Source organism: Schistocerca piceifrons, chromosome 3 (genome assembly GCF_021461385.2).
Source record: "Schistocerca piceifrons isolate TAMUIC-IGC-003096 chromosome 3, iqSchPice1.1, whole genome shotgun sequence".
Classification (NCBI taxonomy): Eukaryota; Metazoa; Arthropoda; class Insecta; order Orthoptera; family Acrididae; genus Schistocerca; species Schistocerca piceifrons.
This window is the reverse complement of record NC_060140.1, coordinates 135,545,840-135,568,630: the sequence shown is the minus strand read 5'-3', so window position 1 is coordinate 135,568,630 and position 22,791 is coordinate 135,545,840. Positions and strand designations below refer to the sequence as shown.

The 22,791-nt window shown below is 38.2% G+C and overlaps 1 protein-coding gene across 1 annotated transcript in view; it reads left to right on the top strand.

The window, feature by feature from the left end:
- The first annotated feature begins 18,284 nt into the window (after positions 1-18,284).
- LOC124788311 (spondin-1) overlaps positions 18,285-22,791 on the top strand; it is a 214,498-nt gene continuing 209,991 nt past the window's right edge. Inside the window, exon 1 of the mRNA XM_047255546.1 lies at positions 18,285-18,381. The gene's annotated coding sequence lies outside the window, so the exon portion shown is untranslated. The remainder of the gene's footprint in view (positions 18,382-22,791) is intronic.

Sequence of the window (22,791 nt, the reverse complement as noted above, 5' to 3'; positions counted from 1 at the left end):
TTGGCCCAGCTCACTAGTTTCCCTCGTTAGTTAGGGCTATAACTGGTCTGCTTTCGTGATCGTTATTGTTTAGGCCTATTATTTCATGAAAAGCTTTTCCAATGTCTGCTGCTAGTTTATTTTTGCCAAACTGATTTAGATGTAGTCCATGCTTTGTGAAGCAGTGTCTCTCATACCTGTCTGTATCCAGTAGTGTCACATTCGTAAACTTAGTGTAACAATTCATCTCACATCAACTGTGTTTTGTGGTTCTAATGATGGATCACCTAAGATATATCTAACTAACAGAGCACCAGAACAAACTACATGTTCTTTCTTTTGGTAAGTACCACCCACCTACTTATAATTTTAATAATTTGTTTTTACAGTTCATGTGTGCATGACTATTACATGCGCAGCATTTAGTAACAAGACTTTCATTTTGTTGTTCCAGTAGGTTTGTCAGATTGTGTGGTTGTAATAATTTACTGTCACATTGAGTGTGTTTCTTTTTGAAAATGAAAGATCATCAGCACCATATCTAACTACCAGAACCACAGAACAAGCTACACTTTCTTTCCTTTTGATAATCATCTCCCACTTACTTATAATTTTCAGAATTCTGTTTGTAAAGTTCATGTCTATGTGGCTGTTGTATATCAGCATTTAGTAATTAGTCATTCGTTCTGTTGTACCCAGCAGGTTCATCTGATTGTATTGATGTGAACAATTCATCTCACATCAACTGTGTTTTTTGGTTCTAATGATGTATCACCTAAAACATATTTAACTAAGAGAGCCACAGAAGAAAAAACACCTTCTTTCTTTTGTTAAGCACCTCTGACCTACTTACAATTTTAATAATACAATTTGTAAAGTTCACTTTTGCATGACTAACAGCATTTAGTAACAGGACCTTCCTTCTCTTCTTCCCACCAAGTTCATCTGATTGTTCAGTTGTGAACATTTACTCTCACATCGACTGTGTTTTGTGGTGCAAATGAAAGGTCTACTGCCCCACATCTAACCAACAGAGCCACAGAAAAAACTACACCCTCTTTGTTTTTGTAAGCATCTCTCATCTACTTATAATTTTAATAATTCGATTTGTAAAGTTCATGTGTGCATGACTATTATATGTACAGCATTTAGTAACAGGACCTTCATTCTGTTGTACTCAGCAGCTTTATCTGATTGACTTATTCTGAAAATTTTATTTGGTTGAGTTATTCTGAAAATTTGCTCTCACATCGACTGAATTTCTTGGAGAAAAGGAGAAATCCCACTCACCATATCTAACTACGAGAACCACACAACAAACTACACCTTCTTTCTTCTGGTAATGACTACCACCTCATTATAATTTTAATAATTTTTTTGTGAAGTCCTTGTATGTGTGTCTCCTACATCTCCAGCATTTAGTAACTGGACATTCCTTATGTGGTCCCCACCAGATTCACCTGATTGCATGATTGTGAATAATTACTCTCACATTGACTGTTTTTCTTGGTGCAAATGAGAGATCATTTGCAACATGTATAACTTTGAGAACTGCAGAACAAAATACATCTCCTTTATTTTCTTAAGCAACTCTCATCACCTTATAATTCTGAAAATTCTTTGTGGAAAGTTCATGTGTGTGTGGCTATTACATCTACAGCACTTAGTAACGGGACCTTTCTACTGTTGATCCCAGCAGGTTCATCTGATTGCACGGTTGTGAATGATTAGTCTCACATTGAGGTTCTTTGTTGATGTAAGTGAGAGATCCCTTGCACCATACCTAGATACAAGAAAAGCAGAACAATCTACACATTCTCTCCTCTGGTAAGCATTCCCCACCTGCTTATAATTCTAATAATTCCTTTTGGGAAATTCATGTGTGAATCACTATTACATCTACATAATTTCATAACAACGCATTCCTTGTGTTGTTCCCAGCAGGATCATCTGATTCCATGGTTGTGTGCATTTACTCTCACATTGTGTGAGTTTCTTGGTGCAAATGAGAGATCACTGGTTATAATCCAAAGTGTAATAATTTACCAAAGAGTCCGAGTTTATGGGGAGATGCTAAGCTATCGAAGTGTAGCAACAACCGAGCTCATTATCTACACATTCAATATTGTAACAAGATGTATCTGAAAATGTTAATCATAATACTTGTGAAGACAAAAAAAAGTAACAGTAAATTTACTACATCAAAATATCAGAGGTTTAGAAAACAAAATTAACGAATTTCAGATCTGTTTAGATAAGCTACAGTCTACAAATCCCGTTGATAGTATTTATATGTCTGAACATCATTTAGGTAGTGAAACTGAAATGCTTAATATAGGATATACCATAGCTTCAAAGTATTGTAGAAAAGAGATAGAGAAAGGAGTAGTTGCCACTTACATTAGAAAGGGTTACAATTATAAAAACACTGACATTCTTAAATACTGTCATGATAAGCATTTTGAAGCATGTGCCACACAAGTAGAAACACACAAAAGAAAAATAATTATAGTCACAATTTACAGGGCTCCAACTGATAATTTCTGGCTGTTCACTAAACAGATTGATGCAGAATTAAATTTCTTAACTTCTAAAAATAATGAACTCATACTAAGTGGAGATTTTAATTTAAATTTTCTGTAGGATAGTCACTCAAGATCCATACTATAGTCTCTTACCACTTCTTATAATCTCATTCCCTTAGTACAGTTTCCAACCATGTGTATGGGTACCTGCAGCACTGCTATTGATAACATTTTCATAGATACTACCACACTAGCAAATCATAGTATAAGTCCAGTATTTAATGGCCTTTGAGATCATGATGTCCAGTTGCTTACATTTAATATAGTGGGGTCTGATTCAACTGATAACAGGAAGTGGGAAACTATACAAATAATAAATGAAACAGGAATTGAAGGTATAAAAAACTGTTTGAGAAATACAGACTTGAAAAATGTATACAATTCACCTGGGATAAATGAAAAATATAACTGTTTCTCTAATGCGGCCATATGTCACATTGAAAAGCAAATAGCTTAAATGTTTCAAAATCTTGGATTGCAAATGGAATAAAAGTATCTTGAAAAACAAAAAGAAGACTATACTTAATATCAAGGGAAAATGATGAATATTCTAAACAAAGAATCAGAACCTCAAAATGTATTTATTTTCAAGAAAATAAATGCCTCTAATAACAAGATAAAAACTATACGGAACATATTAAAAAGTGTAACAGGACAGACTAATCAGGCAAATGAGGAAATTATGTTTAATGTAAATAATGAGTTTATTAGAGATATCTCCAAAATTGCAGACACTTTCAACAACTTTTGCCTTTCAGTAGCAGACAACTAAGGTTTGCATAGTTCCTCATAAGACAGCTTAAAATATTTAAAAAATGCATTTAAGTTTGACAAAATTCATTTATATCCTACCTCACTGAAAGAGATTTCTAATAGTCTTTCAAAAAATGAAACCATCAGACAAGGTGTGCCTCAGGGCTCTATTTTAGGTCCCGTGTTGTTCTTATTACATATTAATGACCTTCCACGTGCAGTATCACAAAATGCAATTTTTGTCTTATTTGCAGATGATACAAGTATTCGTATGAAAAACAGTACCCGTGACCTCACTGAACAATCAGATAATGAAATATTTGTAAGTGTCAGTGGGTGGTTCACAGAAAATGGACTGAATTTTGACAAGACCCAGTACATACAGTTTAGTGCCTCACAAAGAATACATGACCCTATAAGTGTAATGTATTCAAACAATGAAATTAAAGCTGTAGACATTGTCAAATTTTTAGAGCTACAAATTGACCACAACCTAAATTGGAAAACTCACACTCTAGACTTAATGAAACACCTTAGTTCAGCTACATTTGCAGTATGCATGATAGCAGAAATAGGTGATTTAAAAATGAAGAAGTTAGTTTATTCAGCCTACTTCCATTCACTAATGAGTTATGGAATCATCTTTTGGGGAAACTTCTCTCACAAAGAGAACATTTTGAAAATTCAGAAAGGAGTCATTAGAATTATTTCTGGCGTCAGTCCTAGATCATCATGCAGAGACTTCTTTAAGAAACTAACTACTACTTCTCAGTACATATACTCATTGATGTCCTTTGTCATTTCCAACATGTCTCTTTTTACGCAAAATAGTGCAAAACATGATTATAATACCAGAACCAAAACAATCTGTATAAGGACTATAACAGCTTAACATTAGTACAAAAAGGAGTCAAATACATGGGTGCTCATATAATCAATAACTTATCAGAGCATATCAGAGGTCCTGTAAGCGATAAAGATCGGTTTCAGAGTGAATTAAAGAACTTCCTGTTGGTCAACTCCTTCTACTCCATCGATGAAAATCTTCACAAGGATTATAGCTCATAACTCTGTCTGTATTAGAATTGTACAATATCCATCTGTCTGAGGCGGGGGGGGGGGGGGGGGGGGGACTCTTTCCACATCCCAGAAACTCCTCTCCAAGGGACCCATGGAAAATTATATATCTAACAACCAAAATCACAGAAAATATGCACCTTGTTTCCTTTTGGTAATCCTCTCCCACCTATTTATAATTTTAAGCATTTACTGTGTAAATTTCAAGTGTGTGTGACTATTACATGTACACATTAAGTAGCAGGACCTTCCTTCTGTTGTTCCCAAAAAGTTAATGTGGTTGTGTGCTTGTTAACAATTACTCCCTCATTGACTATGTTTCTTGGTGTAAATGGGAGATCACCTGTACCGTATCTAACTATGAGAACCACAGAACTAACCCTACCTTTCTTCTTTTTTCAAGTAACTCTCACTTACCTACAACTTTAATATTTCAATTTGTAAAGTTCATGTGTGCATGACTATTATTTGTACAGCTTTTTTTGTGACAGGAACTTCCTTCTGTTGGACCCAGCAGGATCACATGATTGCGTGGTTGTGAACATTTACTGTGACATCGACTGTGATTTTTGGTGCTGATGATGGATCACCTAAAATATATCTAAGAGACCCACAGAGAAAAGTACACCTTCTTTCTTTTAGTGAGCACCTCCTACTTATAATTTTAATAATTCAAATTGTAAAGTTCATGTGTGCATGACTATTACATGTACATCATTTAATAACACGAACCTCCTTCTGTTTTTCCCAGCATGTTCATCTGATTGTGTGGTTGTGAACATTTAGTGACACATCGACTGTGTGTCCTGATGCAAATGTTACATCACCTGCATCATATCTAACTACAAAAGGCACAGACCAAAGTACACATTCTTTCTCTTGGGAAGCACCTCCAACCTACAAAGAATTTTAATAATTAAATTTGTCCAGGTGTATCTAACCACAACAGTCCAGGTGTAAGTGACTATTACATGTACAGCATTTAGTAACAGGACTTTTCTTCTGTGTTACTAAGCAAGTTCATCTCAATGCGTGGTTATGAACATTTACTCTCACATCAGTTCAGTGTCTTGGTGCAAATGAGACATAACCCTTACCATATCTAACTTCAAGAGCCACAGAACAAACTACACCTTCTTTCTTTTGGTAACCACCTCTCACCTACTTATAATTTTAATAATTCCTTTTGTTAAGTTCACATGTGTGTGACTATTACATGTACAACATTTAGTAACAGGATCTTCCTTCTGTTGTACCTAGTATGTTCACCCGATTGCTTTAATCTGAATCGTTACTCACACATTGACTGTGTTTCTTGAGACAAATGAGAGATCACTGGTACCATATCTAAGTACCAGAACAGCAGAAAAAATACATCTCCTTTATTTTCTGAAGCAAGTCCCATCACCTTATAATTTTGTAAATTCATTACGGAAAGTTTGTGTGTGTGTGACTATTACATTTACAGCATTTAGTAACAGGACAAACCTTCTTTTGTTCCCAGAAGGTTCATCTGATTGTGTGGTTGTGAACATTTACTCTCACATAAACTCTGGTTTTTAGTTTAATGATGGACCACCTGCACCACATCTAATTACGAAAGGCACAGAACAAACTACTCCTTCTTTTGTTTAGTAAGCACCTCAGACCTACTTATGGTTTTCGTAATTCATTTTTTAAAGTGTATTTGTATGTCACTATTACATGTACAATGTTAACTGACAGGACCTTCCTTCTGTTGTTGCCAGCAGGTTCATCTGATTGCCTGGGTGTGATGAATTACTCTCGTATGGACAGTTTTTGTGGCGCAAAGCAGAGTTCACCTGCACCATATCTAACTACGAAAACAAAAGAAAAAATTAGGCCTTCTTTCTTCTGTTAAGCACCTCCCATTTTGAATGGTTGTGTACATTTACTCTCACATTTACTGGGTTTCTTGGTGCAAATGAGAGATCACCTGCACTGTATCTAACCACAACAGCTGCAGAATAAACTAGACCTTCTTTTTTTTTCCGTAAGCACCTCCCACCTACTTATAATTCGATTTGTAAAGTTCATGTGTGCACAACTATTACAAGTACAGCATTTAGAAATAGGATGTTCCTTTTGTAGATGCCAGCAAGATCATCTGATTGCGTGGTTGTGAACAGTAACTCCTGCATTGACTTTGCTTCTTGGTGCAAATGAGTGATCACCTTTCTCATATGTAACTACAAGATCTGCAGAACAAACTACACCTCATTTCTTTTAGTAAGGGTCTCCCATTTAGTAATAATTTTAATAATTCGTTTTCTAAAGCTCATGTGTGTGTGACTTTTATATGTACAGGATTTCGTAATATGACCTTGCTTCTTTTTTTCTTAGCAGGTTCATCAGATGCCATGGTTGTGAACATTTTCTCTCACATCAACTGTCTTTTTGGTTCAAATGGAGAATCGCCTGCACCATATCTGACTACAACAGCTGCAGAATAAACTGGACCTCATTTTTTTTTAAGCATCTCCCACTTACTGATAATTATAATAATTCGATTAGTACATTTCATGTGAGCATAACTTTTACATGTACCACATTTAGCAATAGGACCTTCCTTCTGTTGTTCCCAGCAGGTCTGTCTCAGTGTGTTTTTGTGAACATTTCCTCTCACACTGACAGTGTTTCTTGGTGCATATCAGAGATCACCTGCACCATATATAACTACAAGAGCTGCAGAACAAGCTACTCCTCCTTCCTTTTAGTAAACACCTCTGAACTGCTTTAAATTTTAATAATTCAATTTGTTAAATTCAAGTGTGCATGACTATTTATTTATTAATTTATTAATAAAACATACCTTCTGTTGATCCCAGAAGGTTCATTTGATTGTGTGGTTGTGAACAATTACTCTCAATTCGAATGTGTTTCTTGGTGCAAAAATAGATTACCTGCAACATAAGAAACTGCACCTTCTTTCCTTTAGTAGGCACCTTGAAACCACTAATAATTTTAATAATTGAATTTGTGAAGTTCATGTGTGCATGAATATTACATCTACAGCATTTAGTAACAGGACCTTCCTTCTATTGTTCCCAGCAGATTGATTTGATTGGGCAGTTGTGATTGTTTTACTCAGACATAGACTGTGTTTTTTGGTTCTAATAATGGATCACCTGAACCATATCAGACTATGAGACCTACAGAACAAAATACATCTTCTTGTTTTTCGTAATCACTTTCTACCTAGTTATACTTTTAATCACTTGATTTGTAAATTTGATATTTATTATTATTACATATACGGCATTTACTAACAGGACCTACCTTCTGCTGTTCCCAGCATTTCCATCTGATTGCATGGTTCTGAGCAATTACTCCCACATCGACTGTGTTCCTTGGTGCAAATGATAGATCAGCTGCACCATATCTAGCTATGAGAGCCGAAAAATGAACTACACCTTCTTTTTTAATTTTTTATTATTTATTTTTTTTTATTTTTAAGAACATGACACCTCCTTATATTTTAATAATTTGATTTGTAATGTTCATATATGTGAACACAGGGACTCACTTGTGTTGTTCCCAGAAGGTTTATCCGACTGCGTGATTGAGAACATTTCGTCTCACATTGACTGTGTTTCATGGTGCAAAAGGAGGATCACCTGACCATATCTAACTATGAGAGCCACATAACAAACTACACCTTCTTTCTTTTGGAGAGCAACTCCCTATAATTTTATAATTTGTTTTCAAAATTTGATGTGTGCATGACTAATACATGTACAGCATTTAGTAACAGGACCTTCCTTCTCTTGTTACCAGCAGGTTCATCTGATTGTGTGATTGTGAACATTTACTCCCGCATTGACTGTTTTTCTAGATGAAAAAGAGAGATCACATGCATGATATCCAACAACAACTGCCGCAGAACAAACTAGACTTTGTTTCTTTTGGTAAGCATTTCCCACCACCTTATAATGTTAATAGTTCATTTCAGAACCTTCATGTGTGCATGACTATTACGTCTACAGCATTTACTAAAATGACATTTCTTCTATTGGTCCAGGTAGGTTGATCTGATTGCGTGGTTGTGAACATTTACCCCCACATTGACTGTGTTTCTTGGTGCGCATGAGAGATCACCTGCACCATATCTAACTAAGAGAGCCACAGAGCAAACTGCACCTCGCGTCTTCTGGTAAGCACCTCCCACCTGCATATAATTTTAATTGTTCAATTTGTAAAGTTCATCTTTGACTGACTATTACATGTACAACATTTAGTAACATGACCTTCATTGTGTTGTTCCCTGCAGGTCCATCTGATTGCGTATTTGTTAATATTTACTCTCACATTGACTCTGTTTCTGGTAGAAATAAGACATCACCTCCGCCATAGTTAACATTGTGCATTAACAGGTGCAGAACTTACTACAACATCTTTTTTTGTGTGTACCTCCCACTTTTTTTTATAATTTTAATAATTGCCTCTGCATGTTCTTGTGTGCATCTCTATTTGGTTTACAACATTTAGTAACAGGACCTTCCTTCTTTTGTCCCAGCATGTTTTGCTAAATGCATTCCTGTGAACATTTATCCTCAAATCGACTGTGTTTCTTTGTACAAATGAGACATAATTTGTGCCATAGTTAACTATGAGAAGTGCAGAACTTATGACATCATTATTTTGGTATGTAACTCCCAATTTTTTATAATTTTGATGATCCAATTCGGAAAGTTTGTGTGTGTGCATGACTGTTATGTGTGCAACATGTAGTAACAGGACTTTCCCTCTGTTGCCCCAATAGGTTCATCTGATTGTGTGATTGTGAACATTGACTGCGTATCTTGCTGGAAATGAAACATCACCTGCACTATAGTTAGCTCTGAGAGGTGGAGAGCTTACTACATTTTCATTCTTTTGGATTATATCTTCCACTTTTTTATAAAATTAGTAATTCGATTCAGAAAGTTCATTTTTGTATGACCTATGTTGTTTATGACATGAAGTAAAGGGTCCTGGCTTGTGTTGTCCCAATAATTACATTTGACTGCATGGTTGTGAACATTAAATTTCCCATCGACTGTGTATCTTGCTGAAAATGGGGCATCACCTGCTCCAAAGTTAAATATGAGGGGTGCATGACTAACTTCATATTCATTCTATTGGTAAGCTCCTCCCAGTTCATTATAATTTTAATGATTCACTTATGAAATTTCGTGTTTGCGGAATCTATTTGGTGTATGACATATAGTAAAAGAACTTTCCCCTGTTGCCCCAGTAGGTTCATTTGATGGTGTAGTTGTGAACATTTACTCTCACATTGACTGTGTTTTTTGGTACAAATGACACATTAGCTGTGCCCTAGTTAAGTATAATTGGTGCAGAACTTATTAAATCTTCATTATTTGGTATGAACCTCCTAATTTTTTTATAATTTTAATAATTTGTTTCTCATACTTCATGTGTGCATGACCTACAATGTGTAATGCATTTAGTAACAGCACCTTCTTTCTATTGTCCCTAGCAGGTTCTTCTGATTGCGTGGTTGTGAACATATACTTTCCCACCACCTCTGCTTCTTGCTGGATATGATTCATCATGTGCTCCACAGATAGCTATGAAAGTTGTATCTTCCATGTTTTTCTAATTTTATCAAATCAATTCTGCAATTTTGTTTGTGCATGCCCTAATTGGTCTACGACCTGAAATAACTCCACCTTTTTTCTGTTGTCCCCAGCAGGTGCATATCATTCTGTGGCTGGGAACATTTACTCTCGAATCACCTGTGTTTCTTGCTCGAAATGAGACATCACCTGCACCATTGTTAACTATGAGATTGCATAGCTTCCCCATTTTGATTCTTTTGGCATGTACCTCCCACTATTTTACAGTTTTAATAATTCGATTCTGGAAGCTTGCATGTGCTTCACCTGTTTCATGTACGACCTGTAGCAACAGGACCTTCCTTGTGATGTTCCCAGCATGTTCATCTGATTGTGGAGTTGTGAATGTTTGCTCTCCCATCAACTGTGCTTCTTGCTGGAAATGAGACATCACCTCCACCATAGTTCACAATGAGAGCTGCAGAACTTATTACATGTTCATTCTTCTGATATGTACATACCTACCACTACTTTATAACTTTAATAATTCAATTATGCAAGATGGTTTGTGCATGACTTCTTTGCTGCATGACAAGTAGTAATTTGATCTTCCTGCATTTGTCCCCAGTAGGTTATTCTTATTGCAAGGTTGTGAACATTGTTCTCCCGTCAACTGTGTTTCTTGCTGGATATGAGACATGGCCTGCACCATAGTTAACTACGCAAGGTAAAAACTTACTACATCTTTATTGTTTTACTATATTCATTGCAATTTTGTACAGTTTTAATAACTGGCTTCTGGAAGTTTATGTGTGTGTGTGTGTGTGTGTGTGTGTGTGTGTGTGTGTGTTGTGACTCGTTATGTGTACAACCTGTAGTAACAAGACCTTCCTTCTGTTGATCTGACTAGGTTCAACAGATTGCGCAGTTGAGAACCTTAGCTCTCCCATCAACTGTATTTTTGCTGGAAATGAGACATCACCTTCATCATAGTTAACTGTGGGAGATGGAGAACTTAAGAGATCTTCTATCTTTTGGTATGTTCCCCCTCTTTTTTGTAATTTTTTAATAATGTGATGCTGCAAATTCTTGTAAATGGCCTATTTGGTATATGTAATGTAATAACACGTCTTTCCTTGTGTTGTCCTCCATTAGGTTTATCAGATCGTGTGGTTGCGAACATTTACTCTCCCATTGACTGCATTTCTTGCTGCGAATGAGACATCACCTTCACCATTATTGACTACGAGAGGTGCATAACTTGATATATCTCCTTTCTTTTGGTATACATCTCCCCCTTTTTTATAATTTTTAATGATTTGATTCTGCAGATGCATGTGTGAATAACCTATCTGATACCCCAAATGTATCAAAAGGTTTTACCTCCTATTGTCCCCTGCCATGTTCATTAGATTATGTGGTTGGTTATAATAGAAGGAAACATTCCACGTAGGAAAGATATACCTAAAAGCAAAGACAACATCATCTTTGTTTTTAAGATTACGTGGTTGTGAAGATTTACTTTCCCATGGACTGTGAAATCTAAATTTGCTAAAGAGTAGACTGAAGCAATTATTAATAGAGAAGTGTTGTTACTCTATAGAGGACTTTAAGTTGTAGTGCCATCTTGGAAAACAGTGTATATAGACAATGTCTCCGATCTATCAGTGGTATGAAAGAATGTAATTATACACTGTATTATGTGTACTGTACTATTATAAATACAAGCTGAATTGTGTTACACTATAGAGGAATCTACTTGTAGTGCCCTTTTCAAAAATAATGTGTACAGACATGTGTGTGATCCATATGTTGTTATGAAAGAATGTAAATATTTTACTGTATATGTGTAATGTAATCTAAATTTTCCTAACAATATCCGAAAACTTTTTGTTATATAGACAGAAAATAAATAAATAAATTTTTGGTGCAGATCAGACATAACTAGTACTGTAGTTAATTATGAGATTTGCAGGCTTTGATTCATCCTCTTTCTTATAATCAGCACTTCCCTCTGTTTTATAGTTTTAAAAATTGTGTTCTATGAGTTCACATAAATATGACCTATGTGAGATACCAAGTATAGTACAAGGTCCCCCATTCTGTTTGTACCCAGCATTTTCATATTGGTGCATTGATATGAACATTTACTCTCCATTAGACAGCAGTTTTGCTGCAAATGGGACATCACCTATATCATAGTTAATGTTGACAGTTACAGAAATTGATATATCTTCTGTCTTTTGGTAAGCATTCCCTTATATTTTATATTTAAAAAAAAAAAGGTCCTGCAATTTCACATAAAAATGACCTTTTTGATGCACCTAATGTAGAACAGGTTCAGCCTGCTGCTGTTATCAGCATGTTGGTTTGTGTGTGTGACTGCAAACATTTACTCTCACATCAACTGTTTTTTTGGTGGAAATGAGACATTACCTGCACCACAGTTAAAAATGAGAGGCGAAGAAATTAATATATCTTTCTTCTGTGAATTTTACAATTGTACCAGCAAACTGATTGTCGAAACAAATTTCAGGCTTGCTGCCAGTCATCGTGTAATTCATTGCGCGATATTTTGATCAGACACCTTCCAGTCATCTGTGAGCGAACCATCGAGGCTGATGAAGACTAGCTCAATTCTGTCCTATGTAGTGCGCTGCTTCAGGATTCAAGTTGATAGATGGACCACACTTCATGGTGGCAGAACCCTCACTGGTGGAACTGCTGAACTCAGCTGTCCTCTGTGTTACTGCTCGCCACGGGCGTTGGCTCACTCTGTCATTTTCAATTAGAACAAATCATGGAGATGATGGGGTCCCACACACTCTCCAACTGGAAGCTATTATCATAGTTAATCAGATTTTTCCCTTCAATTAGTTTTGTGAGTGGAGTTGTGAAGAAGCCATACAATGCCTTCCTTCAGTTGTTACTGAAGAAACAAGAAGGGAGTCCCACCATCCTCTTTTGAAACCTCCTTCTCAATGTATTAACTGGACCTCTGCAGAAGGGATTGCACTATGAAATGAATAGGAGAACAGTGATGTAGTGCTGTTGAAGGCTGACAAAGATAATGCAACCTTTTTTTACCTCATAGTGTGCTTGATGATAAGATGTATGGTCTGCTAAGTGCCTCTACCTACAGGAGAATTAATAACAACCCTACAGCATGTGTGCAAAAGAAAACTTCTGCACAGTTAAATTCCTCCTTCTTACCTCAAAAGATCATCAAGAGTTTAAGACCACATGGTTGTGTACCACCATGACTGTATGGCCTTCCAAAAATTCTAAAGGAAAGTGTTCCATTTCATCCAATTAGGAGAAACAGCGGAACACTTTAGACCAACATCTCGCTTCTTTGCTGAAACCATTGGTGAGAAAATGCCTACATCATATCTGTAACTCAGCTGAGTTTATCAATAGAATGGGGGCTCTCTGTCTAAGCAGTTCTGACCATTTGGTTGGCTTTTATGTGCTATCACTTTTTACAAAGGTTCCTCTCACAGATTCTTTGTCATTAATAGGCAAAATGTTTGAGGCACATGTCATTGCTTTTTTTGCTTGCTCTGTCCTCATCCTATTTGATGTTCAACCAAGAATGTTTTGAACAGACTGAAATGTCATCATGGGCTCAACTCCTCCATTGTTGCTCACATACATATGTGGCATAAATTAATTGTAAACTATCAATTTCAGCTCACACACTGCATTATACTGAGTTTCTTGCAAAACAGTCAGGTGAGAAGTTTTGAGATGTACAAAATCTAATATGCAATAAAAATTGAGAACAAGGTGGAATTGAAATAATAAATCCTTTAGTAGTAATGGTGGCATGTGGGCAAATTTTTCTTGTGAAGAGTTTTCCAGGTGATGACAATTTACACCATGAGACTTTACTGAAATGCCAGATAAAAATAAGGTTAAGATTGTTAGGAAGTTCTTGGAAGGACAAACACTCTCTTGGAGAGCTCTAAATTGGAAACTGTTGTGACAGTGCCACGACATTTAACAGCGCCGCCACGACAGTACGCGCAAACGGCGATAGAGGCGCTCCGCAACTCGTCTGCTACGAACGGCGCCGGCCGCATGTCACGGCACGGCAGTTGAATAAGAGATACTGAGTTGTTGTCATGTAACCAGCTATTGTTTCTAAGTGAGTGTGTTTGAATATCCACGCAATTATTGTTGATTAAAGGTTATAACAGAAACTAATTTATATAAAATTTGAGAAAGAGTTTTGGCATATATTTTGGTCAGCAACTGAATTTTTGAATAGGTCAAATTATAGGGAATGTTTTGAGAATATGAAACAATTTTTTAACAATTAATTGAAATGATTAGTGCATTTAGATAAATCATTTGATGAATTGATACAAATTGATGCCCTGAAGAGAAGAGTGCCAGAGAGACTGCAATGAGGACTTGTTCATGAGACTGATATTCTGAGTGAATAATCTATGAATTGTGTAGATGAACTATGTCTTTGTAAAAAAATGTTAGTCAAAATCACAGTGTTGGCAGTTATTAACATGAAGGTGAGGGATCAGAAATGGAATTAAGTAAATCATGGGAGAATAAATTTTAGTAATGATTTTGAAGAAGAGGAAGAAGAAAGGGATTTTAATATTAATAGAGAGGTAGAAATGAGAATAGAGAATCTGACTACAGAAACAGACATATAGGTATGGACATAACAGGAGAATAATTTAGGAAGCTGCGATTCACTCTTTTGGTGCTCCACAATTTTGAAGCGGGGAATAGGAACAGAAAACGAGCCAACAGAAATGAAGAATTAGGAATGGGAATCAGTTAGACAAAAACAATAGGTACATCGCAACAAAAACACCTCATTTGAATAGATGGCTTTAAACCAGGAATTCTGGAACCTAATTGCGAACAATGGACAGAGGGGTGGTATTGATGACCAAACTTACTAATGGGAGTTTACCTGAGCACAGTACTGTGGATTTTTCTGTGGTTATCTCATAAGTAAAGTGTACAGCACTGCTGGAGTAGCAAAACCTACCTCATTAATGGAGAACTTTGGTGAAATGCAGACTAATTAGAAGGGGAGAATTATACTGATAAGACAAAACATTGTGGTCACTACCCACTGTGATGTTACATGCTGCTTGGTGGCGTCACAAGCATGCAACACAGTAAGAAAAGTGTGTAAGTGGAGCAGAAACAGGTGGGGGATCACTCTTGCGAAGATATAGGCGGAAAATTGCGAAACCCATTGACATAAGCGACTTTGATAAATTGGCAGAGCTGTGAATGAGTATCACGAATACAGTAAACCTAGTCAAATGTTCACGTGCTACTGTCGTGAGCATCTACGGAAAGAGGTAGAAAGACAGTGAAACTACACTAGCCCTAAATGGATGGACTTCCGCGACTCTTCACACAACGTGGGATTCAGAGGCTTGTCTATTCTGCAAAGTAGGATAGATAGTGATAGTGATCTGCCAAAAGACTACAATGCTGATGACATGCAAGTGTTTTGGAGCACATAATTCATTGTACATAGTTGAACATAGAGCTCTGCAGTAAACCATCCCTACTTGCTCACATGTTGACCTAACAACATCATCAATTACAATTTCAGTGGGCATTCGACCGTCGACCATTGGAAATGTGTCATCTCGTCAGATGTATCACATTTTTGCTACACTAGGTCACTGGTTGTCTCCACAAACGCCATCATCGAGATGTACGGTAGTTCGGAACATACAGCACACCATGGACACAGGCTGGTGGGAGCAGTATTATGCTATGAGAGACATTCTCCTGCACTTGCATGGAACCTGAATTGAAGACACATTGGCAGGTGCCAACCACCTGCATCCCTTCATGCTTGATGTCTTACCCAACGGCAGTGTCATCTTTGAGCAGTTTAACTGTCCATGTATTGAAGGTAGAACCGTTTTACAGTGTTCTGAGGAGCATTTATGGAACTCACTTTGATGTCTCGGCAACCAAATTTGCCTGATGTAAATCCTACGGAACCCATATAGGTCACTGTCAGACGTGCCATCACCTTGTACACAAATCAGCTGCCCGTCGGTTATGCGAATTACGCTACTGGCCATTAAAATTGTTACACCAAGAAGAAATGAAGATTATAAACGGGTATTCATTGGACATATATATTATACTAGAACTGACATGTGATTACATTTTCACGCAATTTGGGTGCATAGACCCTATGAAATCAGTACCCAGAACAACCACCTCTGGCCGTAATAATGGCCTTGATATGTCTGTGCATTGAGTCAAACAGAGCATGGATGGCGTGTACAGGTACAGCTGCCCATGCAGTTTCAACACGATACCACAGTTCATCAAGAGTAGTGACTGGCGTATTGTGACGAGCCAGTTGCTCGACCACCATTGCCCAGACCTTTTTAATTGGTGAGAGATCTGGAGAATGTGGTGGCCAGGGCAGCAGTCGAACATTTTCTGTCTCCAGAAAGGCCCGTACAGGGCCTGCAACATGTGGTCATGCATTATCCTGCTGAAATGTAGGGTTTTGCAGAGAGCAAATGAAGGGTAGAGCCACAGGTCGTAACATATCTGAAATGTAACGTCCACTGTTCAAAGTGCCGTCAATGCTAACAAGAGGTGACTGTGACGTGTAACCAATGACACCCATACCATCACGCCGGGTGATACGCCAGTATGGCGATGACGAATACACGCTTCCAATGTGCATTCACCGTGATGTCGCCAAACACGGATGCAACCATAATGATGCTGTAAACAGAACCTGGATTTATCCGAAAAAATGATGTTTTGCCATTCGTGCATCCAGGTTCGTCGTTGAGTACACCATCACAGGCGCTCCTGTCTGTGATGCAGCGTCAAGGGTAACCGCAGCCATGGTCTCCGAGCTGATAGTCCATGCTGCTGGAAAAGTCGTCGAACTGTTCATGTAGATGTTTGTTGTCTTGCAAACGTCCCCATGTGTTGACTCAGGGATCGAGACGTGGCTGCACGATCTGTTACAACCATGCAAAAAAATGATTCAAATGGCTCTGAGCACTATGGGACTTAACATCTGAGGTCATCAGTCCCCTAGAACTTAGAACTACTTAAACCTAGCTAACCTAAGGACCTCACACACATCCATTCCCGAGGCAGGATTCAAACCTGCGACCGTAGCGGTCGCACGGTTCCAGACTGGAGTGCCTAGAATCTCTTGGCCACACCTACCAGCTGCAGATAAGATGCCTGTCATCTCAACTGTAAGTGACATGAGGCCATTGGAATCCAGCACGGCATTCCGTATTACCCTTCTGAACCCACTGATTCCATATTCTGCTAACAGTCATTGGATCTAGAGCAAAGCGAGCAGCAATGTCGCGATACAATAAACCGCAATTGCGATAGGCTACAATCCAAGCTTTACCAAAATCGGAAACGTGATGGTACGCATTTCTCCCCCTTACTCGAGGCATCACGACGACGTTTCACCAGGCAACGCCGGTCAACTGCTGTTTGTGTATGAGAAATAACTTTACTCATGTCAGCACGTTGTAAGTGTCGCCACCAGTGCGAGCCTTGTGTGAATGCTCTGAAAATCTAATCCTTTGCATATCACAGCATCTTCTTCCTGTCGGTTAAATTTCGCTTCTGTTGCACGTCATCTCCGTGTTTAATGGCCAGTAGTGTATATGAGCTATGCATAGACATCTAACTGTACATACTTCCACAAAGATACCAACAAACTGCCGGATCCCTGATACATAGAATCATTTATGTATTTCGTTCCAAAGACAGACAAACAAGCTATTAAGCAGATGGTCATAATATTTTGGCTCATCAGTGTATATTGATACTAACTAGGACAATGTTCTATACTGAAGTAAGTGGCAGCTCGTAGCCGTTATAGTATCTCACAAATGGCTTGTTTGCGGACTGCAAAGTTTTTGCTTCTGTTGTATAGTGTCCTCTGTGCCAGTTTTCACTTACAGTACACCCTGTACACACATTTAACACGTGGGTGCATTTGGCGCCCCTCTCAGCTTGATGCTCCAAGCTGGCCCCGTCAACAACGCCGATTTCGTAGGGTTGCCAAACTAAGCGCGTTCAGTCGTGTTCGCTTCTGTTCCCCTCATAGCGATAATGAACACTGGTGGACTGTATGCGAATGCTAGCTCGGTTGTGTTCTCTTCCATAAGCTCCAGTGGAACCGAGACTTCCCAGGTGTCACTCTTAGTGGGCTGTCTGTGCATTGTGCAGTGTGCTGGGACCTTGATTGCGGGGACCTGCAGGCGTCAGGCAGCGGTACCAGTGGCGCCTCTGGCGGCCGCGGGTCAACTGATTCGGCGGCTGGGACGCGCCGCAGCCAGTAGCTCGCGCCGTCTGGACCAAGCTGCTGCTCTGTTGCTGCTGCTACTTCACAGGTAACAACCACGGCGAACGCTCGCTCCCCGCCAATCACCTGGTACGATCAACTGTCGCAAACAACTACGCCTGAAATTCTGAATACTGAAGCCGCGTTTTATTAAGAGAGGTTTCTTTTCGTACCAGGGGGTATTTTCAACACCATTCTGTCCATGTTTTATAAAGACCAGTGCTTCATTTTTTTCCCAGATAAATCGATGATTGTCAACGGAATTTTGAATTTAATTCCCTCTTACACAATGTTCTCTAAGATACCTGTTTCTTCGATGTCTCTTTACAATTTCAAATAACCTGTTGCACTTAGATCGTGAGGGAAAAGTCTAGAATTCTTTCAGTCATTTCAGATTATTGTTCATTCTGACAAAGTACAATAAAATTTCAATAGGCTCTTCCACAAAGCATCGGAGATTTTCAGAGAATGTTTGTATAACTTGTGGAATTTTTTGCCACCCAGATTCCGTCTGTCCGAAAGGGTTTTCGTACGATTCTTCTTTCCTGCTGTTTTATTTATCTGTAATTGCCGGTCTGCTCTAAAAATTAATGTTCCCGCCGAGTATAATAATTCAGATATAATTATTGTTCTCATTTCTTAGTTTTGTATTCCAGCATATTGAATTTTTTTTTTTATCTTCTTCTGGTGATTATGTAGGGTTTTTGTAATGTAAATGTTCTATTTTTGTTAATTGTTCCATTTAATCTGGAGGTTTCGACTATGTCTCGTATGTATCTGATATGAGGTACTTCAACAATCCGTATCTGCGGTACTAAAGACTCGCTATCGAGGTGAATTTTAGTTATCGGCATGAGATTTATGGTCCAAATGCATTTTAGCGGAGTTTTCCAAGGCGTCCTTAAACATTTGTTCTTCCAAAATATTACTAAATCGTCTGTGAAAGCCACACGACACAAATGAACTGTTGTTTGAAGTGGTCTCCCAACACTAATTTCTTTTGCTTCTTTGTCATATGCTCTAATTAGGTCTTCCAGCAAAACAGTAAGCAATGTAGAAAGTTTGCCCCCATGAATCGTTTACGTTTCAGTACCAAAACAGCCTAGGAATTTGACTTTTTAACTAGCGTTGGTTATTGTTTGTTTCATCTGTGCTCTTGCGCTTTTGCCTATTTTTAATTGTTGTACTACTACAAAATGTGTGTGTTCCTGCTGAACCATTCGCTTTCTTAAAGTCTACAAACGTGGTAACTGCCTGTTTGCCTCTAAGAATTTGTAGGATAGTATTAATTTTCGTATAGGATCGAGTTTTTCTAAATCCAACCTTAAATTTTTCAAGTAGATGATCTGTCTACGCTTCAATTCTCTTGAGTAAAATTTTCAAAAGAGTTTTGTGTAAGAACCTCGTAATACAATGCATGAAGAGTCTGAATGGGATTTCTGTGAGGGCAACTAACCCAAAATTACCTCATATTTCCATCTGGAGGAACATTGAAGATCTGAGATTCTATGCTCATATTTTATCAATGCCAATGAATACAAAAAAGCAAAATACAATTTGTGCATCACAAACGTTTTCGCATCGGACGCTTAAAGGCTCGGAGAAAGAGTCGTTTTGCCTTCAAAACAGTATTAAATGAGACAACTCGACTTCGCTCGATAACATAGACGTTCTTCATAGTTCACGCTGAATGTTTCTCTTATACGCATTTTCGTGGAAACGTCGATTATTTTACGAAATTGCATTGGTGATTTGTTCCTCCAATTTATTTTCTTGTTTTCTTTGAAACTTTCAATGTTCAAAACTTGCTAGCTCTGGTACTCATTGATGTCTTTTGCTATTTCGTGTAGGCCTAACTCATCAAGCCAGGTTAACGTTTTCCGAGTCCAAAGTCGCGTAATACGAATTGTTTGTGGTGTGAATTCAAGAACTTCCTTTCAGTAGCCTGTCCAAGAAACTGAGAATATTGATACTGCTTCAGAGTATATTTACTCCTTAAAGACATTTGTCGCAAATAATATCTCTTTTTTTCAAAACTACAGCTCAGTTTATATATAAGTAAGAAAAATTGACATAAAGACTTGAAGCCACTTGCTTCGGTCCACTAATCAGGAACACGCATATTCAATAACTTGCCAACAGACACAAAACGTTTAGCTACCACACTTGTGAAGTGCAGTTTAAGGGAAGCCTAAACGATTTATTGGTCACCAACTTCTTCTGCTTCAGTGACGAATTTCGTATCACAGCCAATTGATATATATGTTACTAACAGTGTCAAGTACTGAGAGTGTTACGTAGAATCTGATTTCTGCACATCTTCAATAGCCTACAGTATTGCGATCTGTTTCCAAAATTATCTTTTTCACTTCATTGTATATACATTTAAATGTTTGTGGCAAGTTTTGTATTAACTTTAAAATGAAACTACGTTTCATATTTTTTACTTAGTTCACTTCCTTGAAGACCATTTCACTTAGTGTATGAGAAAAGAACATTAGCATACCGGCCTTTATTCTTCTGTAAAAATGTTATACTTATTAATGTTTTTATGACTTGATCTACAGGGGGTGTACAAAACTATGGAAACACCTGCATGATTTGAGTCCCAAACTGATTAGCAATACTCAGGAATCGGTCGAGCTAGTGTTTTGTGAGCCACGTCTTGCGTGGATAAATTACATTTGCTTAAGATTTTCCCCCTGAATCCAAGTCTGGTGTCTGCCTTTCTTACTATTTTGTTTTTTTGTTTTTGTCATCCTATTTTAGACCTCTCCGAAAGGCTGTTCTTAGGTGTTTTACAGTAGCTACTGTTTTCAGTCATGTGCAGCCAATAATGTATCCAATGGTAGTGGATCTCTTCGCCTATTCATGCGTAATACGTTATATTACTTCCGTTCAGGAGTAACTGTCAGTGCCTGCACCAGCGTCGATCCACTGTGGTCCTTTAGCGGGTGGGTGGGGGGGGGGGGGGGGTTGTTTGGGGGAAGAGACCAAACAGCGAGGCCATCGGTCTCATCGGAGTAGGAAAGGACAGGGAAGGAAGTCGGCCGTGCCCTTTCAAAGGAACCATCCCGGCATTTGCCTGGAGCGATTTAGGGAAATCACGGAAAACCTAAATCAGGATGGCCGGACGCGGGATTGAACCGTCGTCCTCCCGAATGCGAGTCCAGTGTGCACACCTCGCTCGGTAGGTCCTTTAGGGGCCCGTAAAGTAAAACATTTCTTAAATCACCCTTGAAAGTGATTTCTCAGAATTTTTATAGTAAGGCTCCCCGAATCGCACAGCGTGTCCTTTATGTACTGCTATTGCAGAGCATCTCCTAAACGCACCTGCATTTACTGTGCGAACATACGCAGATCATTGATTCTGAGATGGTTTTCTCTCTGCAGTGCGGCGGGCTATGGAATCTGTCAAGTCCAACACACGGCGGATAGCAAGGGAAACTGAATGGAACAGCTCCAGCCATTTTAAAAAATAAGTATTCTGTCTTGAATTAAAAAAGAAGCTCATGCATAGAATTGTTTGCCTCGATTAATACTTCGAGATAAAAGTCCCAGACTGTTAAGAAATTCCAAATCATTGGTAGAAAAAATGGTTCAAATGGCTCTGAGCACTATGGGACTTAACATCTGAGGTCATCAGTCCCCTAGAACGTAGAAAAACGTTAACATAACTAACCTAAGGACACCACACACATCCATGTCCGAGGCAGGATTCGCAGAGGTCGCGCGGTTGCAGACTGAAGCGCCTAGAACCGCTCGGCCACAACGACCGGCAAATCATTGGTAGAACGATGATTACGTAGGCTGTCTCCATCGCAGATGAATTAAATTTCCTTGGAATTTACATAAAAATATAAAGTCTGATAGAAGCCTACCTCGGGAAAATTCAGTTTGTATTCCACAGAAATGGAGGAACAAGCAAGGCCAATATGCCCTTATAATTTATCTCAAACTGAATAAAAGCAAACCAACATTTATCACATTTGCAGGTTTAGAGAAAGCTTATAATAATGTTGAATGGAATACACTCTTAAAAAATAGTAAGTTATCAGTCGTAAAATACAGCGAGTGGAAGGAAGTTTATCTACAACACGTACAGACACCGGACTGCAATTATAATAATCGAAAGACATGAAAGGGTAGCAGTGGCTGAGAAGTGTGTGAGACAGAGATGTAGCCTACCACAGACGATATTGACTCTGTACATTGCGCAAGCAGTAAAGGAAACTTAGGAGAAATTTGAAAAGGGAATCGCATTTCAGGGAGGACATACGAAAACGTGACGTTTACCGGCGTCATTATTGTTCTGTTAGACGTAGCAAAGGACTTGAAAGGTCAGTTTAACGGAATTAACAGTGTCTTGAAAAGAGGTGATACAAAGAGGTGACAAACGTCAATGGATAGCGATATGCGCATATACAAATAGCGATAGCATCGTGTACAGAAACTATGA